This window comes from Cavia porcellus, unplaced genomic scaffold (assembly GCF_034190915.1).
Source record: "Cavia porcellus strain 051 isolate PalLab524CR breed Dunkin Hartley unplaced genomic scaffold, mCavPor4.1 scaffold_18, whole genome shotgun sequence".
NCBI lineage: Eukaryota > Metazoa > Chordata > Mammalia > Rodentia > Caviidae > Cavia > Cavia porcellus.
This window is the reverse complement of record NW_026947501.1, coordinates 65,111,442-65,129,629: the sequence shown is the minus strand read 5'-3', so window position 1 is coordinate 65,129,629 and position 18,188 is coordinate 65,111,442.

The following is an 18,188-nucleotide window of genomic DNA, read 5'->3' as shown; positions in this document are numbered from 1 at the left end:
TAACTTCATCTACTATAGCATCAAACATATCAAGACAGTGTGAAGCCATTCAAGTGGATGAAAGTATTACAGGGTATTTAGAACCAGCTAATGGAAAATGAACAATGTTTTCTATATTACTTCTTTGCCTATACAATTTTTGTTTATACTATCATATATAATAAAATACAGTAAGATACAACATGATAAAACCAATGGAGACAGAAGAACAACAGTTTGGTGGGACTTCAAACAAGATGATATTAAATCAGCACTAGCTATTATGATGTCTTTTCTTCAGAATAGCTTTTCATTTCATCACAGGCAATAATATCAAATAATTCAGAATAAAGCCATTCCAATTAATGAGCGAGAAGTTTATAAGGCTTCAAAGCCACATAATGGAGAATCATGATTACCACATACTTTTATATATTTGAATCATTTCTTACAATAGGGAAACTATTCGGTATTAATACATGTGAGTTTGATTTATTTCACTTATGAGTATGGTCTCAAGCTGCGTCCATTTATTTATAAATATCTCAATGCAATCCTTCTTTATAACTGAATAGTACTCCATTGTATAAAAATACCACAACTTTTTTTTATCCATTCCTCAATTGATGGACACTTGGGTTGTTTTCAAGATTTGGCTATTACAAGTTGTGCTGCCATAAACATGAGTGCACATATATCACTGAGGTATGATGCTTTCAGTTCTTCTGGGAATATGTCTAGAAGTGGGATAGCTGGAATAAATGGGACTTCCAATCCCAGTTTTTTGAGAAATCTCCGGACTGACCTCCACAATGGTTGCACCAGTCTACACTCCCACCAACAGTGCAGGAGAGTTCTTTTCCCCCCGCAGCCTCTCTAGCATTTGTTGTAGGTGGTTTTCTTGATTCTGGCCATTCTTTCAGGAGTGAGATGGAATCTCAGTGTGATTTAATTTGCATTTCTCTAATGACTAATAATGATGAAAATTTTTTCATGTATTTATTTGCCATTTGTATTTCTTCATCTGAGAAGTGTGTATTCATTTCAGATCTTTGAATTCATTTGGATCTTTGAATTTTGGGGGTCTGATCTTTTTTTTAATTCTTTATATGTTTCAGACAGAAGTCTTTTGTCTGAGGGAGAGTTCACTAAGATTTTTTTCCTAGTTTGTGGATTTTCTTTTCACTATTTGGAGATTACTTTTGAAATGCAGAAACTTTTTAATAAGAGGTGATCCCAGTTACTGATTCTGGGAAGTATTTCTCGTGAGGTTTGAGTCCTGTTCATGAATTCTCTATGTACCTCTATGTCTTCAAGGTTTCTAGCCAATTCATCTTCCAATAGATTTAATGTTTCTGTTTTAATATTCAAATCTTTGATCCATTTAGATTTTTTTTAGATTTTATTTAAGGAGGAAAAAACAGAAAAAGGGAACAAGTTATACAGAATTTCAGAAAAAATAAACAGTAGGAAATCACTAGTTAATAGATTACATATTGTCATCTTAGAAACAGTTGTTCAAGTGACAAAATTAAAGCATATAAAGTGGACTTTCAAACAGCAAGACTGCAAACAGTTCTGTTCAATGATCCAACAAAACTCAGTAATATGGTTATCTATATTATACACTTAAATATACATGCAGTTATATCCTTTAGAGCACTTTCTTTTCCTTTCTTTTGTACAATGACAATTACAGACTTTGGGTTTTATTACTCCCACAGTTCTTATTACTTTATTTCAAACAGAGTAAAACCAAATATGATGTAACATAACAGAGTCAGTCAAATCAAAAGGATGGACATAATACATAATGTAAAAACAAAATAAAAGTGACCAACAAAGGTTACCATAATGCCTCTTGCTATCTTAAAAAGAATTGCCTATATCATCAGTTATAAAAAATTGAACAAATCAGTAAAGAATAAAACCAAAACATTGGAGACATTACAGGACTTCAAAAGAAGATAATAGTCAACCAGAATGGGCATCATAATGAATCTTATGGTCTTCACAGCTGTTGCCTATACTTTTGAACTTGGTACTATCAAGCAAAGAAGAATAGGGCAAAATTAGTCAAAACAAGATGGTGAGGGCAATGCAGGGTTTTAAATCAAGTTAATAGGAAATCAAAGTGGGTTACTCTAATATATCCTGCTATTTTTTAATTTATTTTTCCCTTGATTAAAAAATAAAAATAAAAAAGTAAATAATTAAAAAAAGGAGATTGAGATAAAAGAGGGCATAACAACAAAACAGCACAGGTCAAAACATAACCATTTAAGCAAAATAGTGTTTCACCACAAGATATCCTGACATAAAAGTAGTTACCATAGTATCTCTTTCCTTGAAATCTTTGAGTATAACTTCGTATATTGTAGCCTCAAACATATCAAGACAATGTAAAACTATTCAAGAGAATGACAGTATTCCAGGTATTTAGAACCAACTATCAGAAAATGAACAATGGCTTCTGTATAATCTCCTTGTCTATAAAAGTTTTTCTTTATATCATTACATATAATAAAATCCAATGAGATACAACCTGTTAAGACCGATGGAGACAGAAGAATGAAAGCTTGACGGGACTTCAAAACAAGATGATACTAAATCAGCACTAGCTATTATGATATCTTGTTTTCTTCAAAATAGCTGTTCCTACCATCCAACATTCTCTGCCTCATTTCTGTTGAGCTCTTTTTCTGTCGTTAATTGTCAGTTTGTTTTCTTCATTTCGTTTTCTGCTCCATTCATTGTGGCCTCTCTGCTACTGTTTCTGGAATCTTGGTATTTTCCTTTTTTAGAATATCCTGTAGTATTCTCTGTAGAGTTGAATTGGTGGTTGCAAATTCCCCTAGTTCCTCTTTATCCTGGAAGCACCTTGTTTTTCCATCAATTTCTAAGGACAATTTTGCAGGATATATCAATCTTGGCTGGAGGTTATTATCTTTCAAAGCTTGAATTATTTCCTCCCATGCTCTTCGTGATTTGATGGTTTGTGCTGAGAAGTCTGCTTTAATTCTGATGAGTGTTCCCTTGTAAGTGATCTGTTTCTTGTCTCTGATGGCTTTTAATATTCTGTTCTTGTATTGGATTTCTGGAATTTTGATTATTATATGCCTGGGTGTAGCTCTGTTTGGGTTGTAGGTGGCTGGGATCCTGTATGCCTCATACATCTGAGTATCTTTACCTTTTGCTAAATTAAGGAAATTCTCTTGGATTATTTCTGTGAATAGCTTTTGTAGTTCATTTGTTTGTGTCCCTACTTCTTCTTTTACGTTCTTAATTCTTAAGTTATAGATCCTCTTATCATCTTCTAGTCTTTGTATTATTGCTGTTTGTTTTCTTATTTTTAAGAAGTTTTTCATTTCATGCTCTCACATTACAAATCTGCCTTACAGTTCAGATAATCTATCCTTAGTTTCTTTCAAGCTGTTATGCTGGCTTTCGATAGAATTTGTAGTTTCCTGGTAATCTCTTTGAACCTGCTTCATGTAGTCTATGTTTTCTCTATTTTCTCCATCAAACAATTCTCTTCTTTTTTTTTTCTGTTCTTCCATTCCACCATCTGTTTTTTTCTTGGGCGGTGCTTAGCATTTCTCTAACTATTCTACTTATATCTTGCTTTATTTTGTTAAATACTTCACTTTTGAATTCATCTATGTGGCTCCAGAGATATCACTTTATGTCTATTGTTGCCACGTCTGATATTGCATGTTTTCTGTTCTCCTTTGCATTTACCTTTCCTGGATCAGTGTTCTTAGGATTGGGGACTGAGGACCCTTTCTTGTTGCTCCCTCTTGCCATACTTTTTGTTCCTTCTATACAAGTGTATATAGGAGGCCCAATTTCTTTCTTTATCAGTTACAGTTTGTTTGAATTGTGCTGGCTAGGTGTTCTTGTCCACTGCAGTGCACTAGGGAGACACAGACCTGGGGCAGTCTTTGCTGGGCCCACCCCTCTAGGCCAACCTACCAAAGGCTTCACTGCTAGGGTGCACCACCAGGCTCTGGGACCTGGTTTGGGCTAGCCTACTGGGTGTTAGTTAGCTGCATCACCGAGGCCAAGTGCTCCGCACCAATCCCACTTTTGAGAGGAATATGCAACTAAAGTCACTGCAGCGTCCTGTTCCAGCTAGTCTGCCTGACCCAGAATGTCCTTTGCTGGAGCCTCCTACTCTATGGAAGAGTCCCCTTTCCGCTCACTCTTCACAGATCGATCAGTCCCCCTCTCAACTCTGTTCACTCATCCCCACTCTCAGAGCTTTTGCGTGTCCCTCTCCCTGCCATGTGGATTTGGACGTAGCAGTGGCAGCAGGAAATTGAAATCATGGCTTCTAGTGGTGGGGGTTCCAGCTTCTGCGCTGAGATTTTATCTGTTCCTGTTATAGCATGGAGATTGCATTTCCAGTTGGTTTCTCTCAGCTTAGTTGTGTTCCTGGGTCGGCAGGGTATATCTTCCCTTGCTTAGGACTCCTTGCACCACACCATTCCTGGATTCTAAGAGAGGTATCCCAGAGTGTTTCTACAGCTGCTCTTATCTATCTGCCATGTTCTCCCAGAGGTGCTCCTATCCATTTAGATTTTAATTTAGTAGATGTTGATAGGCATGAATCTAGTTTTAGTTTTCAGTATATGGAGACCCAGTTTTTCCAACACCATTTATTAAAGAGAATGTCATTCTTCTAGAGAACCTGTTTGGTCCCTTTATCAATGATAAGGTGATTGAGTGTGTTTGTAGTTGTTGTTGTATCTTCTAACCTATTCTATTGATCTTTGACGCTGTTTTGATTCCAGTACCATGCTGATTTTACTATGGTTGCTTTGTAGTATAACTTCAAGTCAGGATCGTGATGCCTCCTGCTTTGCCTTTGTTGCTTAGAACTGTCTTTGCTATTCTAGGTTTCTTATTACTCCAGATGAATTTTAGGAATGATTTTTCAAGATCTATGAGGTATGTTGATGGTATTTTTATTGGGATTTCATTGAATCTGTATAAGAATTTTGGGAGAGTGGCCATTTTTTACAATATTTATTCTTCCTATCCATGAGCAATGGATGTCTTTCCATTTTATGAGATCATCTTCAATTTCTTTTTTTCAGTGTATTATAATTTTTCCTGTGTAGGTCTTTCACTTATTTCATGAGAATAATTCCTAAATACTTCTTTTTTTGGTTGCTAATGTGAAGGATGTGGCTTCTGTTATTTCTCTCTCTGTGATTTGGTTGTTAGTGTATAGGAATGCTATTGATTTTTGAGTATTCATTTTGTATCATGCTTCATTGCTGTATTTATTTATTATATCTAAGAGTCTTTCAATGGGGTTTTAGGGGTCTTCTATTTAGAGTATCATGTCATCTGCAAACAATGATAATTTAACTTCTTCTCTTCCTATTTTTACTCCTTTACTTTCTCTCTCTTGTCTAATTGCTCTGGCTAGTATTTCCAGTACTATATTAAATAGGAGTGGTGATAAGGGACATCCTTGTCTTGTGCCTGATTTTAAGGTAAAGGCCTTCAGGTTTTGGCCATTCTGTATGATGCTGGCTGTTGGTTTTTCATAGATGACCTTTATTATATTGAGCTGAAGACCATCTATTCAAATTTTCTGCAAGATTCTTATCATAAATGAATGTTGGATCTTATCAAAAGCTTGTTCTGCATCTATAGAGATGATCATGTGATTCTTACTTTTGGCTTCATTGATATGGCAGATTACATTTATTGATTTATGTGTGTTGAACCATCCATGCTTTCCTGGGATGAATCTCACTTGGTCATGGTGTATAATCTTCTTGATGATTTCTGCATCCTGTTTGCCAATATTTTATTGAGGATTTTTGCATCTGTGTTCATTAGGGAGATTGGCCTGTAGTTCTTTTTTCAGTTGAGTCTTTATCAGGTTTTGGTACTAGAGTAATATTTCCAGGAATGACTTAGGAAGAATTGCTTTCCTTTCAATTTCATTGAAGAGATTGAGGAATGTTGGCATTAAGTCTTTGTATTTCTTGTAGAATTCTGCAGTGAATCCATCTGTGCCTGGGCTCTACTTTGTAGGTAAGGACTTAATTGCATTATTAATTTCATTAATATAAATTGGATTATTCAGCAGTTTTACATCTTCTTGACCTAGGTTTCTAGGAATCTGTCTGTTCTGTGTTATCAAACCTATGAGAGTAGAAGTTTTCAAATAGGTTTTGATGATCTTCTGTATTTCTACAGAGTCTGTAGTTATTTTGCCTTTTTCATTTCTTATTGCATGAATTTGAGCTTTTTCTTCCCTTTTTAAAAATAAAGTTGGCTAGAGGCTTATCAATTTTATCTGTTCTTTCAAAGAACCAACTCTTTGATTCATTGGATTGTTTTCTTAATCTCTATTGCATTAATTTCTGCTCTGATTTTTTAATTTCCTCTGTTCTTTTGGCTTTGGGCTTGACTTGCTCTTCTTTTTCGAGATGTTTGAAGTGTAACATCAGGTTATTTATTTGTATTCATTCTGTTTTCCTGATATGGGAACTCAGTGCAATAAATTTTCCTCTGAGCACAGCTTTCATTGCATCCCACAGATTCCAGTAAGTTGTTTTTATTTTTGTTTGCTTGTAGGTATTGCTTAATTTCTTCTTTCATTTCCCTTGTCACCTATTTTCAAGAGTGTGTTATTCAGTTTCTGTATTTTGTGGGATTTTTGCTGTATCTTTTATCACTAATTTCTAATTTCATGGTGCCTTGATCTGTTAGCATGAATGGGATAATTTCAACTCTTTTGCACTTATTTACGTATGTTCTGTGGGCTAATATATGGTCTGCTTTAGAGAATGTCCCATGTATTGCTGAGAAGAATGTGTATTCTGATGTTGTTGGATGGAACACTCTGTATATGTCTATTAAGTCCATTTGTTTACAGGTGTGATTCAGTTCTGTTATTTCTTTGCTAATTTTCTGTCTGATTGATCTGTCCCTTGGTGTCAATGGGGTGTTAAGGTCTCCTGTTATAGTTGTGTTATTGCTAATTTGGTTTTTCATTTCTGTTAATATTTGCTTTATATAACCAGGTGCTCTGGAATTTGGTGCATATATATTTAAGATTGTTATCTCTTCCTCTTGAGGTTTTCCCCTACAAGTATATAATGACCTTCTTTATCTCTTCTGACCATTCTTGGTTTGAAATTCACATTGTTTGCAAACAGAATAGCTACCCCTATTTTTTTTTTTTTTGGGTTCCTGCCTGAAGTATTGTTTTCCATCTTTTGACTTTCAGTCTGTGACTATCCTTTTGGGTTAGATAGGTTTCTTGTAGACAGCATATGGTTGGATTTTGTTTCTTGATGCATTCTGCCAGTCTGTTTCTTTTAATTCTTGCCTTGAGACCATTTACATTAATGGTTATAACTGTTATATGTTGGTTTATTATTTATTTATTGACATGTTATCTTTCTGCTGTTGAATCTTTATCTTTCTGTTCTGTTTAATTGTCTGCTTTGCTTAGTGGTTTTTCCTAAGTGTATCTAAATTGTATTTCAGTATTCTTTGCAGGGTTGGCTTGCTGATCATGAAGTGCTTCATCTGTTCTTTGTCATGGAAGTATCTTATTTCTCCATTGACTTTGAAGGACTGTTTTTCAGGGTATGTCAGTCTAGGTTGGAAATCATTTTCCTTTAGTATCTGAAATACTTCACTCCATGCTCTTCTTGACTTTATTGTTTGTGCTGAGAGGTCTGCTGTGATTCTGATAGGTTTTCCTTTTAGGTGATCTGTCTTTTCTCTCTGACTGCTTTCAATATTCTACTCTTAAGTTGGATTTCTGGGATGGTGATTATTATATGTCTGACTATAGTTTGATTTTGGTTATGACTATTTGGAGTTCTGTATGCTTCACTGATCCTGATGTCAGTTTCCATTATCATATTTGGGAAATTTTCAGCTATTACTTCTCTAAATATCCTCTTGACATCCTTTATGTTATTTTCTTCTTTTTATTTATCCCTATCAATCTTATGTTGTGTTTCTTTGCATCAGCTCCCAGCTGTTGAATTTTTATTTCCTGATTCCTTATTTTTAAAAGATCTTTCCTTTCCTGTTCACTAGCTGCAATTTTCATTCAAGTTCTGAAATTCTATCTTCACTTTCATTGTGATTTTTACAACTTTCAATGGAATTTTTGATTTCCTGTATATCTTTTTGCACCTTGCTTATATATTCTGTTTGTTTCTTATATTGTTCATCCAGGGATTCTATGTTTTTGTTTATTTCCTCCAATTTTTTAACTGTGTCTTCTTTAGATATACTCAGCATCTCCTTCCTTTCTTTTATCATTTCTTCTTTTACCTGGAAGGTTATTTCTATCTTGAATTCCTTTAAAGCTTCCTGGAGTTGCTTCTTTATTTCAGTTGCTATTATTTTAGGTATTTCAGGTGTATGGCATATATTTTCTTCTATGTACATAGCTCCTAAGGTTTCTTGGGATGGGCTGGAGGTTTGAGATTGCATTTTGGTCTTTTGTTTGTTATTTTCCTATATTTCTGTGCTTCAAGTGTTGTTCCAAGACTTCCCCTGGATGTGTTGGAAATTGTTTCTTGTGCCCTAGGCTCCTGGGACTGACTGGAAGTTGCTGAGCCTGGTCCAGTTAGGCCCTCAGTTCCTCTTATGTCCCCTTCAGTGTTCCAGGTAGCTGGGCACTCACTTAACCACTGTGGATGATGGGTTAAAGCTCTTCCAATGCCCTGGAACTCACTTCACCTGCTCTCAAATCGCATAATTGAAGGTCACTGGGTGTAATACAGTTAGTCCACAAAACCTCCCAAGGCTAGTCTAGTGTTCCTGGGCTCTGGATGGGTCCTTGAGCTCTGGAATAGATGATCTTAAAGTCTCCCAGGGCTTGGGGTGGTGCATAGATTTACCCCAGCCACTAGCTGTGTTTTTCGGTTTGGGAGAAGGTCACTGGGAATGTCCTGGGCAGGCCTGAAACCTGCCAAGCACAGCCCAGTGTGGCTGGGCTCTGGGTGGGTCCTTGAGTTCCAGAAGAGATCATCTTAAAGTCTCTTGAGACTCGGGATGGCACGTGGATTTACCCCAGCCAGCTGAGTTTCCTGGTTTGGGAGCAACTTTGTTATTACTTAAAAATAATCAAATAAATTGTCTTGATTACTTTTCTCTTGTTGCAGAGACAGAATAACTGACACTTAAAATGAAGAAAGGAAAGGTTTATTTATCTTACAGTTTGTGGAGGTTTCAGTCCATGCTCAGCTGGCTCCAAGGCAGGATGGTATGGCTGAGGGATAGCCATTCATGATTGCCTGAAGTGACATGAGGCACAAGGGGAAATGTGTGTCCTTTTCACTCCCTTATATAGTATCCAGACTCACCCCTGGGTGGGTGCAGCACTCACACCACCAATCCCATCACTAGACAATGAACCATTCACAAATGCTAGATTGAGCTGACTGCCTGACTGCGTGAGGCTTTGGAGGGACATTTCAACAAACTACAACATAAATGAACAGATCAAAATACTTAAACAGTACAAATGGCACAAAATTCTGAATTTCAAAATACAAACCTTCCCATTAGAGAAATGTTCTCTACCCCCTGCCCCCCAGAAAAGAAGTCAGCAATAGAAGTTTATTTTGTATTCAACTGGAACATATTTGTATACATTCATACAAAAATATGTACATATGACTTCAGACAAAATTGAGGCAGTACGTAGTTCTGTTCCTTTTCTCTCCTTTTCAGCTAATTTTGGAGCTATCAGTCCAATCAATGGTCTAACTCACTGATTTATTTAAGGGACTGGCTGGTTATATTTCTTTGTGTGAGCATGACTTTCATTTTTCAGACAGCCCCATGGATTTTAACTATTTTACTCCTTTCCCCTTGTCTAATGGAAACAATGCTACAATGAACTCAGAGTGTCCCCAAATGTGGCTCACAGCTAAGTCCTTCTCTGTCACCCGTCAGAGTACAGTTGAGGGCTTTACCCATGTTGCACTCTTTCCTCATGAATATCAGAAAACATGGGTGCATGAAGACTCAGCCATCACCTAGATATGAGATGATTCTAAAGGTCTGTCTCAGATCCAGAACTGCCCATGGAATCATTTGGTACCTCTGTTGCTGATTCATCAGTTTCTCCTTCTGATCAATTTGACTTCCTCCCCTCCATTCTTATTTGGTGTTGTTGCCAAAGGCTCTTCTCAATAAATTACATATGCATAAATCTTTATCTCAGAGTATTTCCTGGGGAACCCAAACTAAATACAGTTAGTGCAAAGAATGGTCTGAAAAACAAATTTAAAAATGGGGTCTTGGAGTTGGCTCACTGCCAGCTGGTTGACAGTGAGGCTCTACCATATATGGTATATGAAGAGCTAATGGCCCTCTATATATTGTGGTTGCAGTGGTTAAAGTTGTCACTAGTGGTTAAAGTTTTCACTAGCTGAGATAGCATGGGTGGATGAGATAGCAGGGGCAATATCTCAAGTATTACAGATGTTCAAGAAAAGCAATAATCTCAAGGGCTATGGAAGCAAATGGCTTTTGCTGGCAGTTACTGATGCACTGAGGAAATACTGTAAGAGGCTTAAAATTATCAATCACAAATTTAAGTCAAAATACAAAAACTAGAGAACTGTTTTTGGCAAAGTAATGGAAGGCTCTTCATGCAGCTAGAGTATAGAAGAAAAAAAATGACCAACCACCAGACCCAGGAACGTAAGTTCAGCAGTAATGGACTTTCAGAAAAGATGCTCACAATCTAGAGGGTCTGCTCCACCTAGGCCAGCGAGAACTAAGGCCCTGAGATGCTGGATGCAAACCTTTGTGTCAATGCACTCAGAAACTGATTACCTCACTTCTCTGGGCCCGAAGAAGGGGTGCAGCACCTTTATCTATGCTAAATCTGAATTTCCTGCCCCTTGCATAAAAATGTTTCTATAGCATCCTAGACTCCCCAGCTTGCAGACATCTTGTGAGATATCTCAGCCTCTGTACTCACATAAGCCAGTTTCTGTAATAAATTCCACCTTGTAAATATCTATCTTTTAATTTTTCTATCCATCCATTCTATTATCTGTCTATCCATCCATATATATATTTATATCAACCAGACTATATAATTTTTTATAAATTCATATGAAATATGTACATTAAAGTTGAGACAAAGTAGAAGTAGATTAGTGCAAACTTCTGCACTTCTTTTTCCTAATTATTGAGGAAACAAGTGTGCTTTAAGTCTTATGCATGTTTTCACATGATTTTATCCAGATAGATTGATAGATACCTAGATAACAGAGCTTGTTAGTTCTGTCTCTCTGGAAAGCACTAATAGAGCATATTCTCTGTACAGTGATTCCTGAGATGTTTCTTTCATGATAAATAAATAAAGTAAGTAGACATCCTAGCTCTTATGGAACCAGCAGAGGGGGTCATGGCACCACCAACTTGATAGCCTATGGTTCACGCTTGGCATCTGGAGTGAGGAAACCCTTGTGAGCCTAAGGCCTTAACACTACCCAGAGTTGCTAGGTAGGGGAAGAATTTAATTGAATCATTAGGAACCCAGCTGATAGACAGAGTTGGAGAACTGGTTGATGTGCAGGAAAAAACTCATATGACTTCTTCACTTAGCATAATGATCTGGAGAGGGATTCAGATTGTTCTATGCACTAACAGTTCTTTTCTTTTTATAGCTAAGTGTGCTAAATGTGTGGCTAAGTTTTATTGCTAACTGTGTACCACAGTTTAACAATTGAAGGATGTTTGGGTTATTTCTATTTGTTGACTTTTATGAACAAAGCTTCTATAAATATTTTGTGCTCACCTTTTTTGTGTGAACATAAGCCTTCATTTCTCTGTGATAAATGACCAGGTGTGGTATATCTGTGTTGTGTAATGGTCATATATTTAGTATTTGTAAAAACCTGTAAAATTGTTTTCCAGAGTGACGGTGTCATTTTATATATCCACTAGCAATGTATGAGCAATTCACTTTTTCTATGTTTTTGCTAGTTCTTTTGTGGTGTCACTCTTACCATGTTAGCTGTCTTAGTAGAATTGTAATGATATTTCACTGTAGTTCTTATTTTTGTTTCCCTAATGGTTAATAATGTTGCACACATTTTCACATGCCTATTTGCTACCTCTGTATTCTCTCTCTTTTTCTCTTTCTCTCTTTCTCCCTCTCTCTTACTTCTGTATTCTCTTTGGAGAAATATCTCTTCATGTCCTTTGCCCATTTTAAAATTGAAATTTTTTTTGGTTTTAAATTGCTGAGTTTTGAGGTTTTTTTTTTTTAAAAGAAAACATATTCTACACATGTAATACTTGATTGGATAGGCAACTTGCAGCTATTTTCCCTCATTATATCAATTGTCTTCTCATTTTCTAAAAAAGTCTTATGCAGAGCAATTTTATTTGAAGTAAAGTCGATTAATATTTTATTGAGGATTGTGTTATTACTGTTTATCCTAAGAACTCTTTGTTTAGCTCTAGGTCTGAAAGATTTTTCTCTTAAATAATATTTGACTTAAGCTTAAGTGGATGAACCATTTTAATCTAATTTTTGAATAATGTATAAGTATTATTTTAATAAATGTAATAAGCTTTGGCTTCTTGTTCTTGTTCCATTTTCCTCTCTCCTTTGATCTTCCTCCTCTTCCTCCTCTGCTTTCTCCCCCTCTTTTGCCTCCTCCTTCTTAGAGCATCTGTGAACATTCATTTGAACTAATGCCATCATCAAAAATCAGTTGGCCTTATTAATGTGGACCTATTTCTTGAGTGTGTATTTGGTTTTGCTGCTCTGTATGTCTATTACTTTGCCAATTCTGCAGTCTTAATGAATGTAGCTATAAAATATGTCTTGACATGGAGTAGACAAAGTATTTTTACTTTGTTCTTTGCTTTTCAAAGTTGTTTTAGCTATTACAAGATTGGTTTTCTATATGCCTTTTAGAATAATCTTGCCTATATCTAAAAGATATCTGGCAAAGATTTTCTCTTTTTTTAAATTTTATTTTGAAGGTAGTAAAATACAACAGAATAAGACAGAACAAAGCCAATCGAGTTAATGCAGTGAGATTGTACAGAACTTCACAGCAGGAAACCAGGATAACAGTAATAGGTACCACAGTATATCTCGTTATCTTCACAATAGTTGTCCATTCAATTACATATAGCGAAATCAAACTAAAAACAGAACATTATAAAACCAATCAAAAGAAAATATTGAATAGAGCAAAACAATTAATCTTAACAAAACAAAATAGTGAAAACAACATTTTCCTTCAAAGTGAAGATAGAAGGAAATCCCCCATATTTGCTATATTGCATATGGTCATCCTCCCAAGACACGCTCAGATTTCTGACCCCAGTTGCTAACGGGGCAGGGGAGGGGGAGTTGGGATGTTCAATTCTCTCAACCCATATGTAAGCTCATGGGAGATGCTGACTGGTTCTCTTCTTGGCTCGCGCCAGGGGCACTTACCAAGAGGGTGGGCAAATTGCTTTCTTGTTCAGGCATCTAAGTTCCACCATGGCCAGATTTTGGGAGCTGCTGACTGGTTCTCCTCCTGGCTCACACTAGGGGTGCTTACCAAGAAGGCAGGTGAATTGCTTTCTTGCTCAGCTGCCTAAGTTTCATCATGGCTGGATCTGGCCAAGATTTTCTTAAGAATTGTACTACATCTTCCTATCACTGTGGTGATAATTGACATCTTTATATGATGAGTCTTCCATATTACCAACCCAATCTCCACTTGTTTAGATGTTTCATATTTTTTGTTAACATTCATAATTTTTAGCATGCAAGTTCCTAGTTCAGTTTCATATTAAAGAGAATTACTTGTTAGTGTGTAAATGATTTTTCTGAAAAGGGCTCATAAGGCTTGTGGTATAAGGTGAGATACCCCATGGGAAAATGTCTTTGAATAGCTTCATGTCACAAGTCCAAATTGCTTAGTGGCAAAGTTGTATGGATCTAGGGCTTTGACAATTATGTCTCTCATTAACTGTGCACCATTCATTTTATTTCTTATCCTCCCTGCCCCTTGGTTGCTTCTCCTTTAGAAAGGTGATAAATATATTGTTCTTGCAAGAGTATTCTCTAGGACAAATTAAACAACAATTATGAATGTGTTTTTCAGACTGTGCATCCCTGGCGTTGTCCTTTGCCCAGATCATTTCACTCCGTTAGCTCTTGAACTCAGTGTTCTTTGATATCCTACGTATGTGACTATAACAACAACTATAAGATTAAAAAGGATGAAGACTCATTTGATTTGGAATTTTAAATAATTTTATACCTCCTTTCACACTGTAAAATCTGCACTTGCAGAAAACTCATTTGGAAAGCGACATGAAAGAGCTCATCCAACTAAATAATGATGGTAAGCTCCATCTGGGTAAAAATTCCAGCTCACTGGACTACTCTCAGTGGAATACTGAGTCTTGCCTTCCTCAGAAGCATCCCATGGATGGTATCTGTCTCTCCCAGTGAAAGTCAGTGACAACTTGACTGCAAGAGGAAGATACAATTGCATCTTAAGAATGAAGATCAATACAATCACTGCAAGTAAACTGTGTCTGACAATATTCTTTGTTAGAAGGAAAAGAGTCAACGGGGCATAAAAAGTGTCAGCATTTTCCATTTTGGCAGGTGATGAAAGGGAAACAGTTTATGCTATGCTCATCCATCACCAGGCATCAGAAAGATCATTAAGGTTAAAACTAGAGCTAGGGAGGCAGCAATTTGTCCAGCTCTACTCTTCGAAATTCCTATACCAGATCAGTTCAGTTCAATTCAGCTCAGTTTAGTTCAACAAGCATTTATTAATTAGCACTATTGTATATGACTGTGCTAGCTTCAGAAAACCCATCTCTGCCTATTCATTCCATTTACAGCAGTGTTGATTTTAAGCACACAGTGTAAGGAAAATATGCAGACGCGTAAATTATAGTGACAGGCACTAAAGGATGTGGATAAAACCCTTTGCAATTACTGTGGAGGGGAACACACAGTCCACAGTAAGAGGAAAAGGAGGTGGGTTTTCCCTGTGAGTGCTAAAGCAGTTAGTTTAGTTATTCAGCTATCATTTATGGACAGTGGTGTTGCGGAGGTGAATAAAACCCCGTCATGCCCTCAGGAAGCTCACACGAGTGTGACAGTATGTGAAGTAGGCAAAGGCCTGAAAGAGTTTATGTCTTGTAGAAAAAACAAATTTACAAGGAGAGGTCTCATTTGTAGTCTTGTTCAAATTAATCTGCTACCTAAAACTATCTTTGTTTAAAAAGCATTTGGTATTGTATGTTTGCAGTACATAATGTTTACATTTCATGTGTAAAGTTGGTTATTAATATGTAGTGCATCTTAATTCATTTTTTCATTCTCTCTCCTAACCTCACTCCTTCATCACTTGGTCACCTTCCCCTTTGAGAAAACTCTAACGCCTTCTTTCTAGTATCTATCTTTTAGTTTGCTCTTTATCTGTAGTCTGTGTGTTATATAAGAGAAGCTGTGTGATACCCAAGCTTGAGTACCTGGTTTATTTTATTCCTGGTCTCAGGATGCATTCATTTACCTACAGGTGACTCAAGTTTCCTTTTCTTTATGGCAGAGTGGTGCTCCATTGTGTGTAAGTACCACATGTTCTTTATCCATTCATCTGTTAATGAACATATACTCTGCTTTCAAGATTTAGTGCACCAAAAATTGTGCTGCCATCAATGTGGGTATGTTCATATCACTGTAATATGGTATCTAACTCTCTTGGGAAGATAAACAGAAGGGGAATAGCTGAGTCAAATAGAATTTTTAATTTCAGTTTTTTGAGGAATCTCATATCCATCCCTTTAAAAATCACTATCTTTGGTCCATCATAGTTGTTATGCTTTGCCTTTATAATGGCAGCAACATTTCCAGAAAAAAATAACCAGGGAATTGAAAATAAATTAAAACATGTGCAAGATACAGTGGCAATCTTCCATTTATGCTCTTTGTTCCTCAGGAGAGTCCAATATGGATGGAAAGCAGGTCTTGTTATAATTGCTATATTATTGTTTCCATTGTTTCATTTCCATGGACTGATACTAGTTTGAGGTTTAATTAGTGTGCTTTCCTCACTTTCAACTCATAAAACATACACAAATTGTTTCTGCAGAACTACACACAAAACCTGCAGATAGATGCCATGGAAATATTGGAACTTATTCTATTACAAAACCAATTTTCCTGCTGTCAGAGATAAAAGATAAACAACAACAAAAAGAAGAAGAAGAAGATGCCACATGCAGGGCAAGGGAACATGCAGACAGGAAAGCATGACACAGATAAATGCAAGACTTGTTCTAGAAGCTCCGGGTCTGCAGGGCATCTGACTGGGTTCATCTTAGTGCTATTGTCTCCATAGAAGAGGGACAACCAAGAAATGGTCATCTACTCATCATGCATCAGTCTGCCAGACTGGAATGATATGCATGTGTGCTTTCAGATTCTATTCGACTCCCAAGCAACCATGCAGACAGTGTCCACCGCTTACCCTCAGCAACCTTAAGTTGTGTTTCCATTTATTAGTGGAGTAGTGGAGGTTGGGAAAGATTGAGCAATTTGTCTACAAGTTACTGGCAAGGTTGAAAATAAACCTTGACCTTCACAAATTCCTATTGAGAACCTTGTCCAGTGCCTCACTGTATTGCTTAAACTTTATCTGTGGATCATGCAGTGGTCCAAAGCTGAGAATTTTGACCCTGATTTCTCTGTGGGTAATTATTCCACCCTGTGATGAAAAATAAACAAGATGATGACAGCTTCCTGAAGTTCTCTTTCCATTTCCAGCTTGGTACTTCACTCCTAGAGTTAGAGACAGGGTTATTTCTGGTGAAACCCCTGCTGTAAATACACCAATCAATTTTCCTTACAAATTATTTCTAATATGTAATTATGTAATCAGTATTTCCCATAAACAAGCTGGGCCTTGACACAGAATGATGGGATGCAGTAGTATTTTCAATAAAAGATGATCCTACAACCATTAGGTTTGAAGTCCAATTTTCAAGGTTGGGAACTATACATTAATGGCAGCTTAGAGATTAGCAGCATGCTAAATGTGAAGCTCTATGAGCCAATGCCTTTGACATAAACAAATGTTCAAATATAGCATCCTGCAACTGTTTGCAAAATCTCAAGAGCTGCAGGGCTTTCTACAAAGCAGAGGGTGTAAAGAGTCCAGATTCATCAAATTCTGGCAGCGATCTGTTCAAAAATAATGTTTTTCTCTACAAACGGAAACTGCTAACAGCTTTCCCCATCCACCGCTATCGCCTTTCCATCTGCTTGGGTTGTATAACTGTGTTGCCTTTGGGAAGTGACAACACAGAACATATTCTCCCAGAGATCTGTTGTCTAACTGAATATTCAGGCCATGGAATGGTGACAGTCTTTGAAGAGTTTCCCTGCAAAAGTGTTACAACCATTGCATCTAGACGGGCCATGCTGGTGGCACAAGGCTCTGGCAGGCATAGAGCATCAAAATATAGTTGAGCACCATTTAAAAAATTCTCACATAGACTTAAATAGTTACAGTGTAACTCTCACAGTGTCTTGTGTAATGGCTACTTTTTTTTTTTTATCAAGAATAAAACTCAAGACCTTACAGTCACCAGACAGGCTCTTATGCTGCTGAGCTGTATTCCCGGCTATAGTGGCTACTTCTTTCTGCACCTTTTCTTCATCTTTTCTCTTGCCCTGATTTCCCCACCAAATATTATTATATAAGATATTGCCACATAAGTACAAGGTCCTTAGAGTCCTCTTCTCTGGCTTGTGATATACTCAAAGAAAAGCATCATTTTTTTTGCATATTCAGAGTCTTTATCTGGGATTCTTTTTGAGATGTGATTAGTCATGTTGACTACACCAGTGAATGACATTGTCTCCTTTACCTGAGTACATTATAACTATGTACTTTATAAAACATTTTTGCTGATACCATCTTTCCAACATTTGTGATGGGAAAGTAAGGTATTGTTCCTATGTGTTAAATTTGGATTAAACATGCAGGAAATAGATTAGACAAGCCATCCATGGAAAAGGGGAGGCTGGGACAAAAATCAGACCATGATGTAGGTCCTTTTATTGTGGAAGAGAGAGGAAAGAAGTTTGATTGGGGAATCTTGGACATCTATGCAGGTCAAAGTTCTACAGAGCTGATGCAGACATC